Source organism: Saccopteryx leptura, chromosome X, assembly GCF_036850995.1.
Source record: "Saccopteryx leptura isolate mSacLep1 chromosome X, mSacLep1_pri_phased_curated, whole genome shotgun sequence".
Lineage (NCBI taxonomy): Eukaryota > Metazoa > Chordata > Mammalia > Chiroptera > Emballonuridae > Saccopteryx > Saccopteryx leptura.
In genome coordinates this window covers 42212073-42226604 of record NC_089516.1, presented here as the reverse complement: position 1 = coordinate 42226604, position 14532 = coordinate 42212073, and the positions used below count along the sequence as shown (strand labels likewise).

Sequence of the window (14532 nt, the reverse complement as noted above, 5' to 3'; positions counted from 1 at the left end):
GTATGATTTCAATCTTCTTAAATTTGTTGAAGCTTGTTTTGTAGCCCAATATATGGTCTATCCTTGAGACATGCACACTGGAAAAAAATGTATAACCTGATGTTCTAGGATATGTAGTGTCTATTATGTCCATTTGGTCTAGTCTGTTGTTTAAGGCCAATATTTTTCTATTTATTTGTGTTTAAGGCCAATATTTTTCTACTTATTTTCTGTTTGGGTGATCTATCTAAAGCCATCAGTGGTGTGTTGAGTTCTCCAAGTATGACTGTGTTTCTGTCTGTTTCTATTTTTAGATCAGTTAATATGTTTCCTATATATTTTATTGCTCCCTGAATCAATGCATATATATTACAAAGTGTTATGTCTTGATACAATGTCCCCTTTATCATTATGAAATGTCCATCTTTGTCTCCTGTTACCTTTGATGTCTTGAAATCAGCATTTTTAGATATGGGTATGGCTATACCTGCTTTTCTTTGGTTATTGTTTGCTTGGAGAACCATTTTCCAACTTTTCACTTTAAATTTACTTTTGTCCTTGCAGCCTAGATGTGTCTCTTGAAGGCAGCATATGGTTGTGTTTTGCTTTTTGATCAAGTCTGCTACTCTGTGCCTCTTTATTGGTGAGGTATGTTCATTCATATTTAAGGTAATTATTGAGGCTTGAGGTTTCCCTATAACCATTTTATGTTTTGTTTTCGGGAAGTTCTGTGTCATATTTGGTTTTTGTCTTTTGTGTTTCTGTCAGTTGTTTTTGTTTGTTCTTTTGTTTATTTGTTTGTTTTGGGGGACAGTGTTTCATACTTCTTTCTCCTGTTTCTTCTTTTTTTAAGCTCTGTATTTTAGTAGTGGCTTTTTCTTGGGTGGCTACCATTAGTTTATTAAGAGAAAAACTTTCATATGTGCAAGAGTCCTTTTCTTTTGAGTGTTTCTGCACTTCATTCTCCTTTGCTAATGCAGATCTTTATCATCTCTTCATTTATGCTATTGTTCTCACACATTATCCTTGTTTTTTTTGTAACCTTGTTGGAAATTTTAGATGAGTTTTGTTTTGTTTTGTTGTTTGTTTCAGATTGAATATCCTACTTGAGTGTTTCCTGCAGTGGGGGTTTTCTGCTGATAAATTCTCTATGTCTGCAAAGTTTTAATTTCTCCTTCATATTTGAAGGATAATTTTGATGGATATAGTATTTATGGTAATTAATTCCTCTCTTTCAGTACTTTTAATGTTTGAGTCCACTTTATTCTAGCTTGTAGAGTTCTTCTGAGAAGTCTGATGGTATCATCATGGGCCTTCCTTTATATGTTCTTATTTTCCTGAGATGCCTTGAGGATTCTTTCTTTGTTATTGATTTTTGACAATTTTATTATGATGCATATCTTGAATAATGTCTGTTTGGGTTGAGGTAACGCAATGTTCTGTTTGTTTCTTGGATTCGAAGCTCTAACTTTCATAGGCTTGGGAACGTCTCATCAATTATTTGTTTGAATGGGCTCTCCATTCCCTTCTCCTTCTTTTCCTCTGCTGATGTACCCATTATTCTTATATTGGTCTTTCTGATAGACACAGATAGTTCTTGTAGAGATCTCTCAATTTTATTTGATTTGTGAGTCTCTCCCTTACTCTCTTTGTAGAATATCTGTTGCCTGTCTTCAATGTCACTGATTCTCTCTTCTCTCTGACTTGTTCTTTTAGCTAAACTTGCTATCTAATTTTTCAATTTATGAGTGGAGTAACTCATCTCAGTTTGGTTCTTTTTTAAAGTTTGAATCTCCTTGGTGAAGTATTCAATTTGTTCATAAATTTGTTTTTCTAGCTCACAAAATTGGCTATCAGTATTTTCTCATATCTCATTGAGTATTTCCAGAACTTCAATTCTGAATTCTTTATCATTTAACTCCCCAATTTCCAAGTGATTGAGAATGCTTCTGGAGATTTTTCATTTTCTTTATGAACTATGTATATTACTTGTGTAGTCATGGTATTCTATTTCTTATTTCTTGGTGGCATTTGAGAGTGGTATTTTTAAGAACTCTAACAAAAAACCACTAAGAAATTAAATATAAAAATTGAAAAACTAAAATGAAAAATATATGAATTTTAGAAATAATTACTAGTAAATAAGAAAAAAATATAAAAACTAAGGAAAACAAAAAACACAGAACACCCACAAAAAAGGAATATAAATATTAAAGAAAGTGAAATTCAAATAGACAAAAAGAAAGAAAAAATAAAAAAAAATCAATTTTGAGAGGTACTGTTTTCTTCCAGTTGGTGGCACTGCATTACAAAATTTATCTCTGGGCCCTGGCCAGTTGGCTCAGTGGTAGAGTGTCGGCCTGGCGTGTGGGGGACCCGGGTTCGATTCCTGGCCAGGGCACATAGGAGAGGCACCCATTTGCTTCTCCACCCCTCCCCCTCTCCTTCCTCTCTGTCTCTCTCTTCCCCTCCCGCAGCGAGGCTCCATTGGAGCAGAGATGGCCCGGGCGCTGGGGATGGCTCCTTGGCCTCTGCCCCAGGCGCTAGAGTGGCTCTGGTCGTGGCGGAGCGACGCCCCGGAGGAGCAGAGCATCGCCCCCTGGTGGGCAGAGTGTCGCCCCCTGGTGGGCGTGCTGGGTGCATCCCGGTTGGGCGCATGCGGGAGTCTGTCTGACTGTCTCTCCCGGTTTCTAGCTTCAGAAAAATGCAGAAAAAAAAATTATCTCTGTGATATGAGTGGTTTGACCTCTGCTGAGTTGTTGTTCTTGCAATGATGTAGGCAGGGCTACAGTGCCTTAGTGGGTGGGGTATGTTGTGAGGGCTTTAGGGCTTTATGGCATTAGCAATGGTGATCTCAGGCCTCCAGAACACTCCTCCTCACATCTTAAAAGACCAGGGGACCACAAACAAAGCAGTTCTGTTCTTTAGGGGAAAGCATATCTCTGGAGAGTTAGCTGTGGGGTGTCTCTCCCACTCTCTGTACCCACAATATGAAGGTGGAAGATCTGGATAGCTCGGGGGCTGCACTTTGGTTTTCTCTGTCTCTGCACTGAGTATGGGCTGTGGGCAGATTGTGAGAACATTGGCCACAACCACTCTTTCTGCCACCACTTTGGTTTAGTATCTCTCCCACTGTCCCTCAATCTCTCCACTCCTCCTGGCTGAAGTAGATCCAGTCACTCTGGGCTTCTACCCTGTCTGGAGTCCCTGCAGGTGAAAACGTGGAAGTCCTGGCCTCTCCTGTCTCATGAGTCAATGGCAAGTGTGTTTTATCTTCACCCTCCCTTTTCAACCCTTCTTACCTTTAGTCCAGTTGGTACATGGGTTTTCCAGGCAAGCCTGTGAGCCCAGTGTTACTTTTTACATATTCTTTTTTAATATATTCTTTTATATTTTATTGCTTCACTGCATTATAGCTGTTCAATTTGTTGAAATTTCAAGGGGAGAGATCAGGAGTATCTTTTATGCCATCATATACTGACATCATCTGCCTATATGACCTTTACTATGTTGAGTTATGTTCCTTTTATTCCCACTTTGCTGAGAGGTTTTATCATAAATGGGTGCTGGATTTTACCAAATTCTTTTTCTGTATCTATTCATATTATCATGTGATTTTTATCCTTCATTTTGTTTATGTGATGAATCACCCTTATTGATTTGTGAATATTGTACCAACCTTGCCTCCCCAGAATAAATCCCACTTGATTAATATATTACTGGATTCAGGTTACTAATACAGTGGTCCCTCGTCTATCATGCAGGTTAGTTCCCAGAACCCTCCATGATAAGCAAAAATCCACGAAGTAGCGACTTTATATTTATTTTATTATATATATATAATAAAAATATATATTAATATATTTATTATAAATATATATAAAATTAATATATATATATATATTAAGGCTTTATAAACCCTCCCCACACTCTTATAAACCTTTCCCACACTGTTATTAAACTTTCCCACACTTATTTTGGTTATTTTACCACAAAAATAATTACAATAATAAATATATAAAAGTAGCTATATACCACAAAATCCCATGATATAGCAAAAAATCTGCAATACAGAGAGACCACAAAAAGTGAACCACAATATGGTGAGAGACGACTGTATTTTGTTGAGAATTTTTGCATCTATGTTCATCAGGAATATTAGCCTACAGTTTTCTTTCTTTGTAGTGTCTTTATCTGGTTTTGGAATTAGCTTATGTTTGTCTCATGAAATGTGCTTGGAAGTCTTCTCTCCAAGTTTTTGGAATAGCTTGAGAAGGACAGGTGATTATTCTTCTTTCAATATTCGGTAAAATTGGCCTGTAAAGCATCTGGTCCAGGACTTGTTTGCTGGGAGTTTTTTTATAACAGTTTCAATTTCACTTGTTGTAATTGGTCTGCTCAGGTTTTCTGATTCTTCCGGATTCAGATTTAGAAAATTTGATGTTTTTAAAAATTTATCCATTTTGCCTAGGTTGTCCTTTTTTTTTTCTCTGCATAGAGATCTTCATAGTATTTTCTTATATCACTTGTATTTCTATGATGTCAGCTTTTACATCTCTTTCATTTCTAATTTTATTTATTTGGGTCTCCTCTCCTCTCTTCTTTTTTTTTTTTTTTTTTTTTTTGTTGATGAGTCTGGTTAAAGGTTTGTCAATCTTATTTGCCTTTCAAAGAACAGCTCTTGGTTTCATTGATCTTTTGTATTCTTTTTTTAGCCTCTACGTCATTTATTTCCCCTCTGATCTTTATTATTTCCTTCATTCTACTTCCTCTGGGCTTAATATCTTGTTGTTGTTGTTTTCTAGTTCTTTTAGGTGTGAGATTATATCGCACATTTGAACTTTTCTTTCTTCTTACATTATGCCTGAACTTCCCTCTCAGGGGAAGTTCACTGAGAAGTTATGCTTTCACTGTGTCTCATAGATTTTGGGTTACACGTTCATTTTCTTTGGTTTCAAGGAACTTTTTTATTTCTTCCTTGATCTCATTGTTAACCCATTCATTATTTAATAACATGTTATTTAGCCTCCAAGTGTTTGAATATTTTTCAATTTTTCTATTGTTATTGGTTTCTATTCTTATGCCATTGTGGTCAGAGAAGATGCTTGATATGATTTCAATTTTCTTAAATTTATTGAGACTTGTTTTGTGTCCTAACATGTGGTCTGTCCTAGAAAATGTACCATGAACATATGAAAAGAATGTATATCCCGATGCTTTGTGGTGAAATGTTCTGAGGATATCGATTAAGTCCAGTTGATCTAGTGTGTCACTTAAGGCCTCTGTTTCTTTGTTGATTTTCTTTCTGAAGGATCTATCCAAAAATATGGAATGCTTCATGAATTTGCATTTTATCTTTGTACAGGAGCCATGCTAATCTTCTCTGTATCATTCCAATTTTAAATATGTGCTGCTGAAGCAAGCACTAGACTAAATCCCATAGCACCAGCATCTTTACAATATTCTGAATGTTAGTTTTTCAGCATGCAAAAAAGCAAATGATGTTATAAAAAGAATTAATGGGTCTAAAAAGCAAATCTAAAAAGAATGGGGGGTAGGAGAGGGATTTCCGGGCCCTTCCACACATGAAGTTAACCTTTTCTGCAAATTACATGTAAATATGCAAAGCATCAGGCCTACGATTTAGGTCAGATAATCACTTTAAATGTGCAAAAAGTCTCTTAATAATAAAGCAATATTTTCCATCCAAATCTGCAGTAAATAAATGTGTGAAGTAAATCTCGATTCCCTTCTTATTTTAATATAAAAATCAATATGAGTTTGATAAGGACACCACTGAAGGCAATTCAGTAATACTTGTAAGTTTTACAGTGCTTTTTCAAAGGTCACACTTAAGAACCAATACTATTGTAGAAATATTAACAATGATATTCACAAATTAATAATACTACACCATGCAGAGAGTATCAAACTGCTAACAAAAAAAACTCAATACAGACTTGAAGCTCCACTGGTTTAAGGTTTGCTTTCCAAGCTTCCACATTGTGTTTTTCATATAGAGAAAACAATTTTTAAACGTTTTGGCAAGTCAACTGAGGATATTTTTCACAACCTACAATATTTTAACATTTCAAGCATCATGTCTGAAGTTTGGCCTTTTGTCAGTTTCTTCTACTTTTGTTTTATTTTTGGACTTTCTCATCACTTGAAAGTACTAAGTTAAACAGAAAGAACTTCAGCCAGTAACACCTGAGGTGACTAGGCATCCTGCAAATTTTAGGGGACAGCAAGACCAAGCTCTGGCCAGAAAGGACAAGTAAATAACAATGTAGGCCTGTTACAATGTGTTTTGGGCAGAAGATTGTCTACCAATTAGCTAACTTTCACAACAATAAGCAGATTAATAAATTGGCTATGTTAACCATTATATTCTTAAAATAATGATTTGTTGTTTTAACTGATCAGTGGCCTTAAATAAACAAATTTTTTTTGAAATGCCTATGGGACTTAAGTTGATTGTCTTACAGACACCTCAGTCTTATAAGATCCAAAACTAAACTAAATAAAACTGATCAGTGTTCCCATTCCCTATCACCACTTAGAACCTTCTAGGTTAGAAATAACTGGATTTGCCTTAACTCCTCCTTCTCCTTCATTTCTTCAAATCCAAATATTATGTATTACCACTGACCTCTGGCAACTTGCTAATGTATAATGGTCAGCACATTGCCAAGATGACAGATTCCCTCAGAATATACTCTTTTATAGTTCAGTTCAGGTCTCTCCTCATGGAAGTACTTATGTGGCTGACACTGTGCTAGAGGTTTTATTTTTAATACATTAACTCTAATCCTCCCAAACAACAAAATTGTTACCCATTCCCAACCTGAAGCCATTCTATAGCCCAGTTTTTTTGATTCTTCAAAATAACCAGCTTACACCCTGGCCAGTTGGATCAGTGGTAAAGTGGCGGCCCAGTGTGGAGATGTCCCAGATTCGATTCCCAGTCAGGGCATACAGAAGAAGTGTCCATCTGCTTCTCCACTCTATCCTCTCTCACTTTTCTCTCTCTCTTCCCCTCCTGCAGCTATAGCTCAATTGGAGCAAGTTGGCCCCGAGTGCTGAGGCTGGCTCCATGGCCTCTGCCTCAGGCACTAAGAAGAGCTCAGTTGTTAAACAATGTAGCAATGCCCCAGATGGACAGGGCCTTGCCCCCTAGTGGGCTTGCTGGGTAGATCCTGGTCAGGATGCATATAGGAGTCTGTCTGTCTGCCTCCCCTCCTATCACTGATCAGTTAAAACAACAAATGATTATTTTACAAATATAATGGTTAACATAGACAATTTATTAATCTGCTGATTGTTATGAAAGTTAGCTAATTGCTAGACAATCTTCTGTCCCAATATATATTTATATAATAAATAACCAGCTCACATCATTCATCTTTATATGCCATTACTCTGCAACTATCAAGCAGAAGTAGAGATCCATTGTTTTATTTATCCAGCCACACAAGTAGTATGACTTGAGCAAGTATGACCTAACCTCCCTATGCCTCAATTTATCATCTATAAAATGGGGTTAATAAATGAGTTTATATATATTAAAATAGAAAAAGAGTGCCTGTCTCATGATACACACCACTATGAAAATAGTTGTTAGAAAACAAGTAAAAATTACAGGCACTCAATGAGCTCAGTGAATGAATTAAGTGAGTAAATGAACAAATAATACTCCCCTGATCTTGGCAAGCTCATGCTAGTAGTCCATTCTCAGTGGGGTAAACCAAATGGTCTCAGTCTCCTGTCTGTGTCTTTAGGACATGCAGCATTTTCACTAGCTGGAATGAATGCTTTTCTTTTTCACTACCTATATCTCATCTATCCCTCAAGGCATAACTCCAATTCTCCCTTTTCCAAAAAAGCTTCCCAATCACATCAACCTATAATAATATCACTTCTCACTGAATAAATGTTGCTCTTAGATTCTACTCCATGATTTCAGAACTTCAAGGTTTGTTTTCTGGGTTTGCAGTAGTGCCTCTCTTCACCAAAACTACCACTTCCAGGGAACAGAGCTGTTATGATGGCTATCTCTTCAGTTCTCTAGTTTAGAGTTAGGCACTTTACAAAGTACTCAACAAATATGTGTTGAGTGATAGGCTGATTGATTGATTGATTGATTTATTGGAGGCTTAATTGAGAGCTCTTAGATAGGAGACAAACTAGGGTTAGCATGCCTTTTAAATTGCTGGTTGTTCAGACATTAGCCAGAAATTATGTCTGGTCTTGCAACTTGTGACAGCAACAGACATCACATTAAAGGTGTCCTGCCATTTCAAATGATTTGGTAACTTCAGAAACTTCATTTCTTAAGTTCAAAATTATCTTGAGAAAATTGCTGTTTAATCAGTGACGCCTGCAAAATGCCTTTTCTTTCTTTCTTAAATCATACACACACACACATCAAGTATTTACATGAGATGAAGGATAAAATCAATCTACCTCCCTTCTAGAAAAATGTACAACTTTTATTATTTTCATTTTGAAAATGAGAAAATTGAGACTCAGAGAGGAAAGTTACTTGTCCAAAGACACATGAATAATAATTGACAAAGCAAATACTGAACTTCAGGTCTTTTGAATTCAAGCTCATCCCCCTTATCCTGATTTGAGATTTAAAACAAAACAATTAAAAAAATCCTTCCTTAGATCCTGACCCCTGAGGGGCATGGGCATATTGGTAATATTACCAGTTTTTGCACTAAATTATAATTCTCTCATTTCTCACTTCTTTCCCAGTTTTTTTTTTTTTCTTTCACCCACGAAAACAGAGCACTATAGAAAAAGACTGGGATTTGAAATCAGATAGAAGTACATTTGAATGTCAGCTCTACCATTTACTCTGTGATTTGGAGTCTGTTACTTAACTTTTCTTGAACCTCAGTCGCTTCATCTGCACAATGGGGGCATTGATATCTACCTCAAAGAGTTACTGTAAAAATTAAATGAGAATACATGTAAAGCACCTAGAAGCAGGTCCAAAACCTCTTCTATCCTACTATATCTAGGCCATGAGCACAATTTGGGTTCAAGAGGCTTCTGAGATCCAACCAAACTACATTGCCTCTACCCAGTGAGGTATATCTACCTAAGTGGGGTATCCAGGACCTTGTCTCATCCACTTTTCAGCCTAATGTCTTGATACTTAATTGCAAATTTAAATTAACACAGAGCTCCAAACTCACATTTAAGTCCTCCAAAGAGCATGACAGTCAAAACTGGATACTTACTCACACCTGAGACTCCAAAATGTGCAGCATTCACCATCTCAGTAAGATAAGATGCCATCAAAAGCTGCCTACCTACAGAAATTTTCACAGGAGCTTTTACTTATATCAAATACAAACAAAAAGAAATGGAAAACAGCAAGTTAGCCCAACAAAGCCAAGGCTTTAGCATGTCATCTTCTCATTAGCCAAGATGGGGCTGCAGCCTGTGAGACTCTAACCTATTTCCAGAATAACTAGTTGAACCAGAATTACTCTCAGCTCTACCTCATGTCACCCCAACCCCCTCCCCCAAAAGAAAAAATCAATTTCTGATGGACTGTGAAAGGCAGTATAGGAAAACCATTCAAAAGTTTCCTGCCAGAGGCTCAGGAAGAGAGACAAACATACAGCTGGGAATCTGTTGAGTGGCATTAGGGTGAGAAGCAGAAGACACCACAAAGGGTCTGTCCATCACTGGGCTTAACCCTTGATCCTGTCAAATTAGTCCCACCTTCCACATTCCTTACAAATGTAACATTAAAAGACTTGAGTGAAAGTTAACAGACCGTGCCACATGCCATCCCTGAGAACATACCAGGAAACAGCCACTTCTGGAAAGATAGGAAGTAGTAGCGGGGAGAAAAGCAATGCACTGTAAGAGCTGCCTGCTGCCAGTCAACCTTCACACTTCCATAGCCTTGACAAAGCAAGATTCCTGGAGCCCTCAGTGACCCATCAATAAAGCAGAAACTTGCCCCATTGAGAGTCTGAGAAGAAACAACAGGAGGGTACAGAGAAGTGAAGTAACATGCCAGGATTACTCAGCAAGGTGAAAAGATGGTGTCAGGAATGTTACAAAGGTCTTGTCCTCCAGTAAAGCAGAATAGAGAGAGACACAGCATGAGGAAAATTTCCCCCTAATCCAGCTATTAATTTGCTGAGTGCTTTGAATTATTATCAACCTTAATTCTGTGAGCTTCTCTTACCCCTCACCAGAAGCATGGCTGAGCCAAGAGGGACTAAGCTGGTACAGCAGACTAGAAGGGGCCACTGTGACCAAAGTAGAGAAAACATTGGGTTCTGGACAGAGGACAGGGCAGCCAATGAATGAAAAAAGTGTCAATGACACGTGAATGAGACAGTCCAAAATGTAGGCCTCAAGCAATTGGTGCTCATAGGTGGGGGCTGGGAATCAAAGACCAGATATGAAAGAAGGGCAGCTTGGATGCATGGAAAATGTGTTCCCCTTGCTGTTAGGCAGTTCTCACTCTGTGACATAACATAGTCACAGACTCACACTGTAAGAGAGGGGGTGAAGGTGAAGTCAAAGGGGAGGGGTTAGTTACTTTAAGAAACTGAGTCATCTTGACCCTTGCAACTTCATTGCCAAGCCAGGATAGCTATGTGCCCAAGTAAACATGCCAGTGTGATGTGAGGAAGAACAGATCATCCTTTGCAAAACTAATGCCTAAAATGATCTTTCCATTTGGCCTATTTACCCTGGATGGGGCAAAGGGGTATAAGAAACAAACTTCTACCCTATCCTTCTACTCCAACATAATCTTTAGCCAGGAAAAAGAATAGCTCAACATATTCATTAATGTCTTAATTGAAGTCTGTTTAAAGAAGGGTATTTCAGGGAAGTACCATAAAATAAAACATTGGTTCCACAGAAGCTGAAAGTGATCTAGGTACCAAAATAAACAATATAAAAGGGTCAATTGCTGATAACAAGATAACTCAGTTCAAGATAACCTAGAGTTGTTTCATAAAGAAATTTAACCATGCATATACTGTGCATACACACACTCAAGGATATGAACAATTTTGGTACTGATAATAGTGGAAACCCCAAACCCACCCACATCTATATCACAGAGATCTAGAGCACTTGTCTCTAACTTATGAATGGATTGTTTTCCAGAACACCTTTTGGAAATAAGCAGCTTGGAGCTTTGAACATAGTTTCCTTTAGAAAGAATATCATAAATGGTGGTTAGAATCTATCATTTCATAAGTCATACACTATGGATTAAATAGGCCTTTCCAAAACTGTCTGAACCTAGCTATTAACAATAACATGTATCAATGGAACACAATTCTCCAGGCTTCTCGTCCTTCAGTAATAATGAGGATTAAGTTTCACTTTAATATACTACCTGATCAGGGCTTTAGTAGCAAGAAGTGATATTTATTTGCTCAGCTCAGGTGACAAGCTGGTATATATGAGGACATGGGGAAATGAGGCTGTGGGTACAAGACCTCCAGCAGGAGTGACTCTTGTGGGTATTCCAGGTACAAAAATAAGACCTCAGAACCCAGGGATGGCCCCAACAACAGGAGTTTTCACAGTCAACGCCAGTGGCAAGGTGCAGGGAGATAAATATCTGACCGGCATTGAGGACAGGAATTCCTGCATAAGGGGCTGTGTAAGTTGGAGGCTAATTATATGTCACATATGGTCAGCATCTTCAATCCTGGAGACACCTCTTTTTCCCAAAAGATGAAAATTAAGTTTAGAGACATTATTCCTACAAATTCCAAGTCAGTAGTTGGGAAAATAAATTAAAGAAATTAAATCTGATGTTTTAGAATCTGAGTTTAATACTTTTCATTAAATGCCACTTTCTTCTACTATTATACAAATTCTTTACCTGAAATTCTTTGTATAAACATACATGCTCCTTGAACTGAGGGTGTATGTCTTCTCTCTCATCTCCCTTAGGACATTTTCCCCAAGGCTAGCCTGGGCTAGAAACAGGGCTAGGGGAAAGTCTAACTCTAAATCAATAGTAAAAGGTGTATTCTTATTGACCAATGTCACCTCATTAAATTTGATTTCTAAATAAATAGATAGTAAGAGGTGAAATGTGTACCTCCCCAATTCATTATGTGGCTGTTCTAGATACCAATGTAGAAGCTTTGTGAAGGTATGGCTTAGCACCAGCACAGATATCTCCACTAAAATACTTTGCTCAACATAGGATCTTCATATGGCATGGACTCCAGAAAAAGCCAAAGTGCTCTTCAGCTGTTTTTTGTTTGTTGTTTAAAAGAATGATCTTATTCAACTTTGGTCACTCTCTTCAGTTACTGTATTAAGCTGTGAGTTCCATATCTCAAGAGGAACACAGACAGGATATAGCCAAAGTGGAAGGAGGAAACAGGAGAGGAGGCTGGATCTCAACAGCTGAAAGAGCTACAGATCTATAACCTAGAAAAGTGAAATGAGGGGATGCAGTCTTTGTCTCTGGACCTCCCAAAGGCTGTCCAAAGACAGAGAAAGCACCCTTGTTCTCCATGATCCCAGAAAGTAGTGCTAGGACCCATGATCCATAGATGGTAGGTAGAAGGAAAATGATTGCAGTTCAACTTAACAAAAAGCTGTCCACGGTCAAAACTTTCCAACAGTGAGATGGACTAGCTAATAAGAAAATGAGCTCCTCTAAGACCATAGGAGACTAAGCTCAGGACTACTACAGAGGAGGCTCATGGGTTGGTTAAGACTAAGATCAGCTGACTTCCAAAAGACCCTTCTCACGCTGAGAATCTGTGATTCTAGGTTTCCTCTAAGAACAGCATTAGGCTAACAGCCTTGAGTTTAGTCTGCTTTGGAGGTTGTGGGTGTATGTGTGTATGCGTGCGCTTTTGCAGAGAGGGTAGTAAGAGAAGCCTTTCATTTAATCTCTGCTGTTCTTTATTAACTTTTCTCAGATGGGTCAGCATCTTTGCCTCCACCTCTACCCCTGGTTCTGAAGAAGCCTAACTATAAAAACTATGATGTTCCCTCCAGATAATCACTCCATAAACATCAATCTCAAGTTTCTTTTAAAAAAACATCCTGGGAGGGGGTTGGAAAGAACAAGGGGATAAATCATTTTAATTTTTTTAAAGGACAACACTCAAGGAGTTGAATTATTTTCTTTGTCTGAGGTTTTGATGATGGAAACCCCTATAACAGGCTTTGCCCTTTCTACTTTAGGGGGCACACGTGTGGATCTCAATAGGGTGCCAGGTATATTATGACAGCCCAGCAGGCCCAAAAGTAGTGTGTACCCAAAGCTCCATCAAAGATTATGAGACATACCACCTGCACTTCTTGTTCTACCTCTTTCCAAACTTCCTTGTGACTCTCTGGATGAATTCCTACCTTGTGTCCCCAAATACCTTCTACTTTCTGGGATAGGATAGCAGTTGGGGAACTGAGGCAATAGACATCTTTGATGATTCTAGAGGCAGAGATGAGAATCGGACTCATATAAGTAACCATGCTGGACCAACTTCACAAGGAGCACAATCAATGAAGGTCTCATTGTGAATGCCAAGCCCTGGTCTAGGGGTGGGCCCAGCCTAAAACACAGCTAAACATGTTTCACAGGAACTATCTTTTCTCATATAACACGATCTCTGCACCCAACAAGAATTCAAACTTGCATTCAAACTTACACAAGGGCCTTAATCTGATTTTAACTATGTCCTCTTGAAATCTGAAATGCCTCTCTGTGTGCTTCTTCTAGAAATAAGCTCACAGTAGGGATGGGGTAGAGCTAAAAACAAAAATCATCCCCTGCCCTTTTCCTAGGCAAGTAGTAATAGAGTTTACCCAATTCATTCTCACATCATCTTTGATGATAAAAATCGGGCAGGTATGCCTAACCCCATTTTGGAAATAGAGACTCGAGTCTAGAAAGGATAAGATGATATAATGACATCAGTGCACATTAAGTGGAGGTGAAGCTTCTTTCTCCTCCAGGCTACTTCACCACCCTACCCAACTTTGTTCCAGGGCAGTGACTAGCCTACATTTTTTTTTTACTGTGCCAGATGGAAACTGCCATCAAAAATGGACCAGGAAAAGGGCAAATATGTAGGATGAACCTGTCTTCTGCCCCGTCTTAACCCCTCACACACAATTTTCCTCCTCCTCCTTTTCCTGCATCCCCACACTGGTCTCCATCCTTTTCTTTCTCCACCCTCAGCCAACCTTGGGGCACATTTCCAGTAACAAAAGAAATACAGAAACCTTATGCTATGCTATAGCTCAGTATCTCTCCCCCACCATGTGTGTGTGTGTGTGTGTGTGTGTGAGAGAGAGAGAGAGAGAGAGATAGAGAGAATGAGAGACAGAGAATACAATTTGAATCATTGAGGCCTCCAAGAGACCCTAATTGACAGAGAGAGAGAGAGAGAGAAAGAGAGAGAGAGAGAAAGAGAGAGAATACAATTTGAATCATTGAGGCCTCCAGGAGACCCTAATTGATGCAGAATCATTAGTGCCAAAACTTTGGAAAGGTCACCCATCCCCAAAAAGGCTCTTTTT

General features: G+C 38.3%; 1 protein-coding gene and 1 non-coding gene across 2 annotated transcripts in view; both read right to left on the bottom strand.

Moving 5' to 3' along the window:
- The window catches only part of SHROOM4 (shroom family member 4), a 276863-nt gene that overhangs the window by 258059 nt on the left and 4272 nt on the right, over positions 1-14532 (bottom strand). The window lies entirely within an intron of this gene.
- On the bottom strand, positions 5300-5405 carry LOC136386589 (U6 spliceosomal RNA). The gene has a single exon (XR_010747959.1). It is a non-coding gene; the product is annotated as a U6 spliceosomal RNA (small nuclear RNA).